The sequence below is a fragment of the Neolamprologus brichardi genome, chromosome 23, assembly GCF_056152115.1.
Source record: "Neolamprologus brichardi isolate AB-2024 chromosome 23, ASM5615211v1, whole genome shotgun sequence".
Taxonomy (NCBI): Eukaryota; Metazoa; Chordata; class Actinopteri; order Cichliformes; family Cichlidae; genus Neolamprologus; species Neolamprologus brichardi.
Genome location: NC_142125.1, coordinates 34,471,539 through 34,484,578, shown reverse-complemented (window position 1 = coordinate 34,484,578; position 13,040 = coordinate 34,471,539). Strand labels below are relative to the sequence as shown.

Here is a 13,040-nt window from a genome sequence, read left to right as displayed (position 1 = left end):
ATACATAGGATAACCTGGTTGGTCCAGACAAATTATGGCATGTTTTGATAGTAAAAGAAGACAGCTGCAAGCTGCTGTATCACTGCACTTTCCAAGTCAGTCACAAAGTAAGCCAGACAGAATGTAGCACTAGTGAACAGCAGACCCTTTTTAACTAAAAAAAAGAGTTTAAGATGTCCTGCATATGTGATATATATTTTTTCCTATATGAAGCTATTCTTTTTTGAAAAAACTGAAAGCACAGCCTAATAAATCTCTCATTCACCCCTCCCCCCAATCCCACATGCATACTACTCTTTAGGGCTAAGCCCCGGGTGTCTGGCTCCGCCTCTGCTCGTGTGCTGTCTCATTTTGGGCCTGAGGATTTTCTGATTCCATAGGCAGTATTTAGTGGCTTGAGAAAACTACAGGACAATGAATTATTTCACAAGCTTGTTAGCCAGTTGAACTCTGTGCCGAGCTCTTCTGTAGGCCAAAACATAATGTTAGCTTCCTCATTTTCTGGTTCAATACTTAATGACATGGTATGGGGAAAAATAATGCAAGAGTCTTGTCTTATCTTATTTAGATGGTTATTTAAAGACATAACAGAATTAATTAGAACATTTAATAGTTCTAGGTTGATCTGTGTCACTACCAATAGAAAGCCTATTTAGAGCAATCAGACATTAAGTCTTGAGTAAACTACTTCACAAGCAGCACACATGTCTTCCTATGTCTTCACAACATTAAAAGTGATAATAAATGCCAGACTGCGTTGTTTCTTGCCCATCTATTCTTTAACACCTCCAGAAACATCTGCTGTTAAGCTATGATTGTGCATGATTTAGGATAGATCAGCTGCTGTTAGATGGCATCGGCTTCTCATTTTCTTTAACTTTTTGCACATTGCAATTTTTCTACCCTATGCCAGCAAAGACAACGACAAGCAGCAATCAGCAGCTTCTGCCCATTCTGCTGTGCACAAGCTGTAGGAGGTGATCTAATCTTAGATTTAAAAATATAGGCCTCAGGGTGAGCTGGCTAATATTCCATAGAAGAGATCATATGATCAAAGGGTTCATCCAGCATGCCTGTGGAATATGAGTGCAGTCAGCTCAAAGGCACCAGGTCAGCTAACAGCCACATAGCGGCTACATGTGTGATACTGCGTCTACTTGGCGTCCTTGATTTTATAATGAGCCAGTTTGGGTAGGTAAATTTATTCATAGCTGGTGGGTGGACCACATTATTGACATTGCAAGCAATGCAAATGACTGTAGCGCAAGCCTCATGGACATGAGGGACAAATGTTGAATTTTAACACATATTACAGGGCTTTACCAACGACAGAGAAGAGGCTCTTTGAACAGTTATTGCAGGAAATATCTGTTGAAAGAAAAATAGCTACTGCTAATTCTGCATCTGTTCCTCTTCTGCTTTCACAGATAGACACATGTATTAAGCTTATTTAGGAACAAAAAAAAAAACCTTTTGTATTTCTATTCATTTAATTGTATCAGGGACATTTTGGATAATTAATGCTAGACTATTTTTCATTTTGCAACAGTAAAGCAAAATGTGAAAATAAATCAATGTTGCTATTCTCAATTTTTTTTAAAACAACCAGAAACATACAAATATAGGAAAGTAACAATGGCAGCAATATTTTCACCATCTCTAGCAACAGTTAGACATAAAAAATATGACATAAAACATCACAGATAAACAGCAAAGCTCCTTTTAAAAGTAAAAGAAAAACGTTTTTTAAAGAATTGCGGTCAGAATCATCATGTTGAGCCCTTTGGGATTATTGTTGGGCTGCCCAGCGGCGTAGATGGATCAGTTCTGGACAGTGACCATGTGACCAGTGGGTGAAGCAGAGCAGATCGGGAGGCCAACCACGGTGGAGGCAGAGTGGGTGGAGGTTGACAGAGATGAAGAAGACCCTTAGGCCACAGCACTGGAGACTGATGGCGGCATCAACAATCCTCCGGTGACAGGGTTGGAGGCTGGCAACGAAGACGCGACCCTTCAGGAGACTGTGGAGACAGAGACGGAGATCCTTAGGCAGCTTGGCTGGAGGCCGATGTTGGTGGAGATGGAGACCATTGAGCATCTCCGCTGCAAGCTGATGGCAGTGGAGACGGAGACCCTCCATTGGCTTGGCTAGTGGTGAACATCAGGTGAGACAGAGATCCATGGGCGGCTTGGCTGGAGGCTGACGGCAGTGAGATGGAGACCCTTGGGCAGAGTAGGTCCAGGACCAAGCAGGGTCAGGCAGTGCAGTGACAACTGAGTCAGGCAGAGCAGGACCAGATGGCAGAGTGTAGACCCCTTTCAAAGCAGGACCAGACAGTGCAGGCTGTTGCTGCAAAGGGCACACGGCAGGTTCAGACTGTCCTTCTGACTCAGGCAGACAGGGACCCAGTGGCTTGGGTTTAGCTCCCTCTGACTCTGGTGGCAGCCTGGGAGCTGCGGCAAGCAGAGGTGTGGGGCTACTAGAGGCTTGGTTGGCTCGGCTGGGCACCCAGCCGACACTGGACCCCCAATGTCTTTAAATCAGAGCAGCCTCCAGAGTTGGCTGAGCCCTCGAACTCAGTCACTGGGAAGGCCCTGGGCAGATTTTTAGTCTTTGGGGGAATCAGTTTAGCACCATGAGAAACGGTCTCAATGGATGTTTGCTTCGCAGCAAAGAAAGCAGCTCTAGAAGGTGTCAGATCAGATGCACAGTAAACGGCCTCTAACTCAGCTGGCAGAGCCACATTATGAGTAGCCAAATTATTTAACTCAACTTCTTTACTATAGGTTCGATGCAAAACAGAAATCTCAGCTTTGGTTGACTCAAGAGTTAAACAGTCAGGGAGGACAGACAGATCAAGAAAAAAAAAATCACACTCACAGTCTTTGGGCTGATTGTTTCAAAAACACAAGCTTCATTTTGATTAATTGAATCAGAAACAAAAACTTACAGTTTTACTTTAATCCTAAATTCATGTCAGTTTTTTAGTTTACAAAATTAGAAAATTATCACACATGGAATGTTCTACCAGGTTGAAGTGCGTGTAGAGGCCCGTGGCGTGAGGCCCCACGTTTCTCTTAAGTGATGTGACTGAAATTAGTTTATTGCGTGAATTGAATCTGAGGTGATTCTGAGGACGAGCTGGCAAGGAGATTGTAAAGAGATTATTGAGACACCAAAAAGGCAAAAAATATAGGCAGTTATGGAGCATATCTCTCAGGGTGGTTAGTTAGAGCAGTGATTCTTGAGATAAGGGACAAAACATGTCCAGCAGATAAAACCCAATTTTGTGGTTAAAAATATGCATACAAGTGTTAACCCAACTGCCTAAAAGACAAACCAAGGCAATGTTTATACAACAAAACTATGATTTTGCATTTTTTTTAAATGGTACAATACATTACCAGTACCTTAAAAATCCATTGTCCAGAAGCAGGTGTGATAATATTAAAATACAGAAAAAAAATTAAAAGTAATGTAGAATTAAACATCATGGCTCTCGTCACTAAGTATTTAAGTCAATACCTTATATAATATCAAAATATGCAATTGAAAATTTATTTTTAAATATTTTTTAAGTGATTAACCCTTTAAAACCGGTCGGAGCGGGCACGCTCTGTTTTGCGTAACTATTTTTAAATCCTGGTAGCTCTGCAACCACATGAGCTAGCACAATAATTTTTTTTGCATATGAAACCTGAGGAGTAGTACTTACATCTTATGCCATCAGCTTGTGCTAGGTCACAGTTTCCTTCCACATATAGCTTTGCAAAAACTGCATAAAAAGTGCTTGCAGCAACAAAAACATAATATTCCAGAAACACGCTTTGCCGATCCAATCAGCTGTTCATAACACTTCCTACATTGGATTAGACGTCAGCGCGAACTATCGCATGTCCGCCATGACCCGCCCGAAACCGGAAGTGACGTCATTTTCGCGGAAATGTAGTTTTTTACCGTCCGGGTCTCAATGAGCCTATACTGTAGTGATGGGTCGTTCGCGAACGAAATGGCTCTTAGAGCCGGCTCTTTGAAGTGAACGACGCGAGCCGGCTCCTTATTGGGAGCCCTGAGGGGTTTTTTTTCTTCTTTCTCTCACCCTCTCTCTCGCCCTTTTTTCCGCTAAACTCCGCATGCGCGGCCTGTACTTTGCGCTGGGCAGAGGGGGGAGGGGCGTTAGTTAAGGTATTAGTTAAGGTAAGAAAGGTATAGTAATCATCCGCTATTTTCAGTTGCAGATGATAAAGGATTCAGAAATCATGCAGGCCCATATGACAGAGAATGTGCATCTTCTTTTTGTTTTAATATTTTAATTTATATGTAATTGTGTTGTGGTTTGCAGTGTTTTGTGTTGTTTCACGTTAAATTTGTTTAAAAGAAAAAAGCTGAAAATTTAAATAGTTAAAAGTTTAAGATGTAAATAGTTGTCTTTGTATTATATGATTTATTTATTACATTTTATGTGGAGTGAATAAAAATAAAGTATATTTATGGTGGACCTTAGAGACAAAGCATGTACAAACTCCAAAACACGTACAAAAGACAACAGAAGTCCTCCAGGTTTCTAGGGTGCAGTGTTGAACTTTTGTTACCTAGTGGCTACACAAGCCAGGAAGTATCAACAACCGGATTTGGTGTGTGGTAGTAACAAGTAAATGAACTTTTTTTTTAAATTACTTGAATAAATATGAGTGCTTGTCTATAAATACACAAACAATACACACGTTTTCAATTGTGTAATTTAAGTGATCTGGGTAGCTCTGTTTTGGAAGTTCAGTAAACACTAGAAATGTGTTTTGGAGTTTGTACGTGCTTTTTGGAGTTTGTATATGCTTTAGAGTTTGTACGTGCTTTGTCTCTAGGGGCCATATATAAACATATATAAATAAAACCACTTTTTTCAACATTAGTAATTCCTTTTCTGTATAATTTTATATTATTGTTAATGATTAAATAATTAAAGCAACAAAACAACCTGAAGAGCCGGTTCGGAGCCGAAAGAGCCGGCTCTTTTTAGTGAGCCGAGCCGAAAGAGCCGGATCTCTAAAAAGAGCCGGAAATCCCATCACTACTATACTGGTGTTTTTAAAAGTTATGTTTGACTTTATGACTTTCTGTGTCGTTTCTTGGATGCTTAGGACTCATATTGCACTGCTGGAAATAGTTTATTTTGATGCATATGCTGCTTTTTTGCAAATTTGCACTATAATTTTTTATTTTCATTTTTCCTGCAGTGTATAAAATTTGGTGTATTTCAAAAATAAAACTATGAAGGCACTCAAAATAAATTTCCTGTGGTGGGAAACTATTTTGTGCAACTTTTTTGTATTTACAGTTTTGAGGGATAAGCCTTTTTTACCCAGGAAGGTTTCAAATGGGAAGCAGGAAATACTGTCCAAAGGTCCAAACTTTCGCGCATCTTCAGCTAGGTGTATTAAATTATGTACATTATAACCAACAAATTCAAGACCATAAATCGAACCAAAATCTTTTACAAACTGCTTTAAAACATCCTCTGCATAATCACAGTTATCAATACACAAATCAGGAGAATTCTTATAGATACAGATAAAAGTATAAAGTGTCTATACATTTGGCTTGGTATATTATTAAATAAAACAACTGGGCCTGTGTAGAGCAAAAATTGTCTCAATTCAGTTGCTTTCCACATGCTAATTTCAAGGAGAGATCTTGGTTTCCTTGCAAAACGTTTAGGCAAATATTGCCTGACAGAAACCATGAATGCTGAAATCACGGTTAGAATTTGCATAGACTGTCTGCATTTTCGGGGACCTTTTAACCAAAGATAAATAAGCTTTCGCATTGCCCCCAGACACACAAGGTGCATATAGTCCAGCACAAAACCTGAGACTAGTCCCACACCCAACTCATTCAGAGGTGACACCCCAACCTGATGCTCTTTGTAGGCCATAGCACGAAAAGTCTCATCAGTCCTTTGCTCAGCAGAAATTTCAGGAAAACACAATCTCCTATTCACATACATGCCCTTTTGAGTGCACCGCTCACACGCATAATAGCCAGTGTGTCCCGTCACACATTTAAGAAAAGCACGAGCAGATGCATCACAAATGAATGCATCTGGAGCAGCAACACTGAAATGGACACAATTATACTGAACTCCATCTTGTATAATTGCCCTTACATCTTGTACAAAGTCATTCAAGTACTCCTGTACATTAGAAGGTTTGGTTGTACCTGAGTATAACCCGATCACAAAAACATCACAATTTGGGATCTCCTTGATTCTACCCAGAATAGGCCACAGACTAACATTGTTGCTGCGGAATAAAGGTAGACCATCAACATTAATTCTAAGTGTTAGATTGTTTGTTAGTTTCTTTAAATCAAAATCTAAAAGCTCCAATGCTGCAACAATTGAATTCTTTAAACCAAAATGGTAGTATGATCCCCCAGCCACATTTATCACATTACATTTGCGGGCAGTTGACATCAATGTTCGAGCATCTAGTGGTACATTAAGACCTTTCTGTCTAAGAATTTTAAGAAGGGCAGACAAAGCATTATGTGACACATTGTATTCTGCAGCCCACTCTGCAAGTCCTTTTGTATCATCTGGTGCGTCTGAAAAAGCATCAGAATTAAAACAGTCATCGTCCAGATCAAATTCATTAAACTCAGACACCCCACTTTCAGAGTCTTCAGGAAACACGTCAAAGTCCAAAGCATCATAAAAAATGTCTGCAGATTGTTCATTTTGTGAACTGACTCCAGCATGTTCATCGCAATCATGATACTCTTCCACAAGGGGTTTATTCTCAAAAGAATCTGAGCAAAAAATTAAGTCCTGATGATGATCTGACTCATTCTGCTGTGAAACGAGACGTAAATGTTCAACAACTTTCGCAGCTATTTTTCTTCTCTTTGTCCTCTCAGATTGCTCCATTGCTTTCTGAAAGATAAAACGTATAAAAAGGATAAAATGTAGTATTTTTCAGTCACCTGGGTAACAGCTTGGATAGGTTACACTAACTACATCAACAGGTCCTTACTCAGAAATATTATTGGGGCCTGAAAACTATCCAAAGCACATTTACATATTATTAATCATGGTTAATAAGGCCATTTTCTTAAATTTCATTCACTTTAGCATTTGGCTGTCACTTGTGTATCAGAAATATAGGAACAATAATCTTCTGGTGGGGATTTGTGCTGTTGGTCCTTCAGTTTAGCTTTAGATATTTAGAAGTCAATGTGGGAAAAGATCTACTTCTATATAATAAGCTCTAGTACATCAATCTTTATTATTTTCAGCTCATGATTTATTTCCATTTTTCACTAAAGCAGCCTTTGAACTATGCCCATATGGAAAAGATATATATAAATCTTATAAAGTTTGTATCTGTATCTTGTGTGAAACTTGTATGAAAAGCATACAAGAGTAAAAACAGATATAAGATCCCTTGAAAAATTATATAATGAAACTTGTATGTTTTGGATACTTACTAAAACAATATATGAAAGTAATGAGAAAGTGGCCACTTTCATGAGTAAATCATGTAAGCCTTATATGATTTACTCATGAAAGTGGCCACTTTCATGAGTTAAGTCATATAAGTTTTTACTATTTCTTTTCCATATGGGTGCACAGCACCTGCACCTGAGTTTTTCCTTCCCATTGTCACCAAAGTGCTTGCTCATAGGGGGGTCATATGATTGTTGGATTTTTCTCTGTATGTATTATTGTAGGGTCTACCTTACAATATAAAGCATCTTGAGGCAACTGTTGTTGTGATTTAGTGCCGTATAAATAAAACTGAATTGAATTGAACCATCTCACAAGCTTACTCACAATTAGGGGTAGGTTTCAATAACCGATTTTCCAATTAAAATCGATTTTAGTTTGAATTAAGTGATATGGATTCATTAAAATCCTGAATTGACTTTTAAATTTAAATGTATTTTGCCAGAAACGCCAGAATCTCAGAAAGGCCCAAACGCAGAGTTTTCTATGCGTTTGGGCCTTTCCTCTACACGTAAATGGCGTTTTGGGTCACTGAAAACAGAGATTTTTAAAAACTCCTGCCAGGGTGGAGATTTTCGAAAACTCAGTTTTTGCGTTTAAGTATGGATGAGGAAAACGGAGATTTAGTCACGCAACGTCAAAGGTGTGTGCCGTTTTTTGACGTCACGCTGTGCGCCACATTATTGTTTACATGAGATTCATTTCTACAATAAATAAATACTGTTGCTGTTAATCTTACCATCTGCAGTTTTTACACGCTTACATATACACATGCAGTTACTGTCCCTCCATTTAGGAAGACAGAGGCGTCAGAGTGAACTTCTACATTGAACACAGACGCTCTCACAACCCAAAATCCCGACGTCCGTTTTGAATAAATGTTTTGTTTTTTTAAATTAAACTACTTGTGCTGCATGCATTTTGTTCATTCCTAAGTTGCGAGTCTACATCACCCAAAAATATTGTCTTTAGTTAATAACATTTGAAATGATGAAGGCACTTGAAAAGTAACACAAAATTAGCTGCCTTTTCAGAAAAATACGAAAACTTTTCAGAAGTACTTAAAGTTTTGTGAGGGCACAAAACCCTGTTTATTCTTTCCCTCCTAGGCTTCTAGACTTCTGATTGGCCAACATTTAGTTTTTAGCGTTTACATGTGGACTGAGATATTTGTTCAAAACTGCACGTGTGGACTGGATTTTTTTTGTTTGTTTGTTTTTAAACAAAAAGGTAAAATCTCTTTTTTCAAAAATACCCCTGTACGTGTGGACATAGCCTCAGCTTAAAACTCACAAAACTATTTCAACAACCACCAAACAGCTAAAATAGTAAATGAGAGCAGATAAACGGATTTTGCACAAAGATGTAAACATGTCATGTCAGCTTTTTCGCCGAGGGCAGGTACACTGACACTCCGTCAGGGCTGAAAGCCGACAGCTCACTAATTCTGATGCTGCAGGTTTCATCACTCTCCAACCAAAATTAACTGAACCAGCAGCAAAAGAAGATCCAAACTACGCTTCATATTTGATAAATACTGTCATTAATTCCTTCTTGCTGTCTTTTTTCACCACGATTTAAAAAAAAAAAAAAAAAAATCACATTTCCTGCACAGCTCTCTCGTAGTGTACTTCGAGAAAAGTTTCCCCATCTGAAATCTGTTTTCCTTTTTTTTTTTTTTTTTTTTTTTCCCCTGTCCCATTTGGTTCTTTAGCCGTCAGAATTGTTGTCTGAAGACCAACAAGGATACCCAATGGATTTATTTTGCCAAATGGATCATCATGGCATTGCCGTATTGGTCCATTTGATCGACCTTTGTTTTTATTATTTATTTTATTTTATTTTCAGTTGTTACAGACGGGACAGACATGAGTGAGGGATAGGAAAGGGAGAAAGAAAGAGGAAGGAAAAGAAAAACAGAAGGGAAGAGGGACAGTGAGAAAGGGGGGGAAAAAATATCTCCGGGATCACCTGTTGAGAGAAAAAGAATAGAAAACAAGCAAAAAAAAAAAACAAAACAAAGCAACATACTATACACAACACCATCGCATTAATCTAGCTAAGTGTAAACAGCAGTAAATACTAAATATTGAATGTTGTTGTGCAGCACGCAGGACAGACAGCGCACAATGTGCTTTGAAGTAGCAGCCAAGAAAGGTGTGATTTAAGTCTACAAACAGTGAACACCTGTGTGCACACCTGTGTGGATCGGCGCGCTTGTATTCAAATGGTTTCCCCATGTAATGGTCTGCAAGAGGATGTAGAGAGCCATAGCCCTGTCCCCCAGGGCATGAAGCAGGCATGGAGGAGATCCAGGCCCCAGACATCCAGAGGCCCCAGAGTGCAAGAGCCCAAGGAGGACCACCGGAGGGGCATCCGTGCCACCTTCATGGGAAGGGCTGAGGATCCCCAGACGAGGGGTCACCCAGTAGCCACCGGGCAGAAACTAGAGGGGGCTGCACCGGCGTGCCCGCCGGCTCCGCCGGCAGCCAGCTGTGCCAGAGTGAACCGAGCCGCAGGCACAGAGGCCGTAGGCCCGAGGGCCCTCTGCGCCCCGGAAGAGGCCTGACTGAGCAGCAGGCGCCAGGCCCCGCCAAGTAGCCACCGGGAGTGAGCTGGCACATGACCTGAGCGCCCAGCCCCGGACACCAAGAACCAACAATGCACCGACCCCTGAGGGCATCAGTCACCGGCAGGGAGTGTGGTGAGGGGAGATAGGCCTCCACACTTGGAGGGCCTGGGAGTTCCCAGAGAGGTGGAGTCTAAGACCCGACCTGACATATAGACACAGACAAACAGGCACACACAGACACAGACATGCATTCCCACCCTCATGCACACATATACAAACACTCAGCACTCACCCAACGTAGGGATAAACGTAAATGGACATGTACACACAATCACACTCCCCAAACATACTCTATACCCCGGGTCCAGGTATCCTCGCCCCCAGAGGGGGAAACGGCACCCAGACCCAAGAGATGTTACCCTTCCCTCCGGGGTGGAGGCTAGCAGACCGCCCCAGGCTCCGCAGCAGCAGGGAGGCCAATCGGACAGCCAGCATCTCTTCCCAGCCCCCCCGCCCCGATGGCTAGCAGAGAACGGGGGTGTGTTAAGACCCCATACCCTCCTCCTCCCTGAAATCTGTTTTCCACATTATTCCCTTGCTTATTATACATCAGTGTACGGTTGTGCTTAGCGCTGTTGTCAGTTGTTTTTTTGTGCCAAATTATGCCAAATTGCAAAAAACTCAGCTTGTTCTCTAATAAAACCTCTAATAAAACCTCTGTAACTGCAGCATCAGGTAATGTTCATATATTGATTCATGGTTTTCTTCAGTTTTTGTTCAACTGCAGAATATTTCTAAGGCTATCTGATTTAAAAAGCCACTCCAAGAAAATCTCCTTTTTTTCTGTGTTTTATCCTCAGTTACTTTGGCATAAAGACATCTGCTGTGATGCTTACACCAGCCTTAAAAGCTGTTGTATTACAATAAAAGACCCTGACATTGCTTTATAAAGTAACAATTCTAATTGTTACAAACTCAAAAAAAGATTCCTACTAGTATATTTCTAGCATGCATCAAATTTTAAATAGAAATGAATTTTGAAATATACACTGCTTCTTATGTCAAAGTCTGTAAAAATAAAGAAAGAAATAAACCACACATAATCCTTGCTACGATTCACTCCACTGTCCAACAGCAAACTCAAACCAATATACATCTATTAATAACATATTAATGTAATAGTGTGACTATGCAATTTATAAGTAGCCATAGTCATAATCAAAACAACAAACATCTCAAGTTTTGAGATAATTGCAAACCCTCCTGGCCAATAACCACACAAGCTGCCCATGCAGGAAGGCTGATAAAGGAGCATGCACAAAATTCAAACAAATTTAAGCCATAATGAAACAAATTAAAATAACAGTGAGCATGCACAAATCAGGCATCAGACAAGCACTTAAAGATCACAGATCTTTAGAACCACATCCAAAGAGCAATTGCTTTTCTGTTTTATAAATAAATAAATGTGTAGATTCTAGCTAAATATACATTACAAAAAGGAAAAAAGGAGGGCCACAGCAATCATAGTAAAAGGAGTTGGCACTGTGGCCCTAACAAGACCGATCATTTCTGCTTAAATAATCAGTTTCCCTCATGTACAGAGCTTGAACAACAGTAAGAGGCAGATTCTAGAGTCAGTACAGTATTTCTGATGAAGTTCTCACTAAAACAACTACACATATAAAGTTGCATACTAAAGTGTGTATAAAAAAACCCAAACAAATCAAGAACACCTATATTTTTTATTTGCTTTTTCTGGAAAAATGAGAACAATGGCAAGAAAAATGAAGACGATGTCTTCTACAGAAATAGAGTGCTCACTGATCTGCCTCTCTGACTGCTGTGCATGCTCCTGACACAGGGGCAAAAGCTGGGGACCAGTTGCTCATGGCCATGGCCTACCCTCCTCACTTAGCTGTGAGGAATGAAGCTAATAAAGACAACACCAAATCAATTTTGGTTGCTCTGATAGTGAAAATACCCTCCCATATTCCTCCTAAAAATTTAGAACTTCGTTAAATTGGTCTAATACCATCCTTTATTAATACTAATCATAGAGAAAAACCAAGATAATGTTTAAGTACAACTTGATGTTAAGTACACGCAGTCATTGATTTTGGTGCTAGTTAAGCAGTATACAGGACACCAGACAGTGCTTTCAAACTGTGAAAATTGGCTAAATCCAACATTACGTAAACATTTCAACTAGCTTAGCTTTGCTTGAGTGCTAGGAAAAAGTTCGCCAGCACTTGTGCCAAGGGCGTAGATTTGGCATGGACGGAAGGGACATGTCCCCACCAATATCCAGCGATTATTGAATTGTCCCCACCAATAATTTGATGTCTTCGAGTAAAGAAAAATAAACCCGATAGAAAGAAAAAAAAAACGATCTGTCAGCATCTCATTCACCCAGCGGTGAGAAAGAGTTAAATTACGTCCTCTACTGGAGTCCTACGTCATGTGACAAATATGGCCAATGTGATTGGCTGTGCCTTTCAGGGAGCTCTGTTTAGTTTTAGCAGTGGCAAGCCTGCGCTGCGAGGAGGAGAGGAGGATGGCAGCAAAAGGGAAGAACCTGGATGTAATAAAGTATTTTTCAAAGAAACCTGTAAGTCACTTAAACTCAAGTTCACTCATAAAATGTGTCCATCATAATAAAGTTACAGGCTATGCTAGGCTTTGGCCCACATCAGTCTAAAATTGTATGTAACCATGAATAACGTGTTTGGGAAACTAACTGCACAACATGCAGCACTATTAGTTATCTCAGTCTCAGAGCAGCATTTCTAATTTTGATTGAAACTGTCAGAGAAAACGGCAGCCTCGAGCAAGCCAGGATATTAGTTTACAGAGGCTGTTAAAATTATATGTCTAACATTAAAATGTTGGTGACACAATAATTTCGTCCTAGTGGTACTGACATATTCATAGAGTTAATTTTTGAGACAAAATGTCATGAG

General features: G+C 40.0%; 1 pseudogene; it reads right to left on the bottom strand.

Annotated features, from left to right (window-relative positions):
• Positions 1-1,789: 1,789 nt before the first annotated feature.
• On the bottom strand, positions 1,790-6,926 carry LOC148096281 (uncharacterized; annotated as a pseudogene).
• Positions 6,927-13,040: the final 6,114 nt, after the last annotated feature.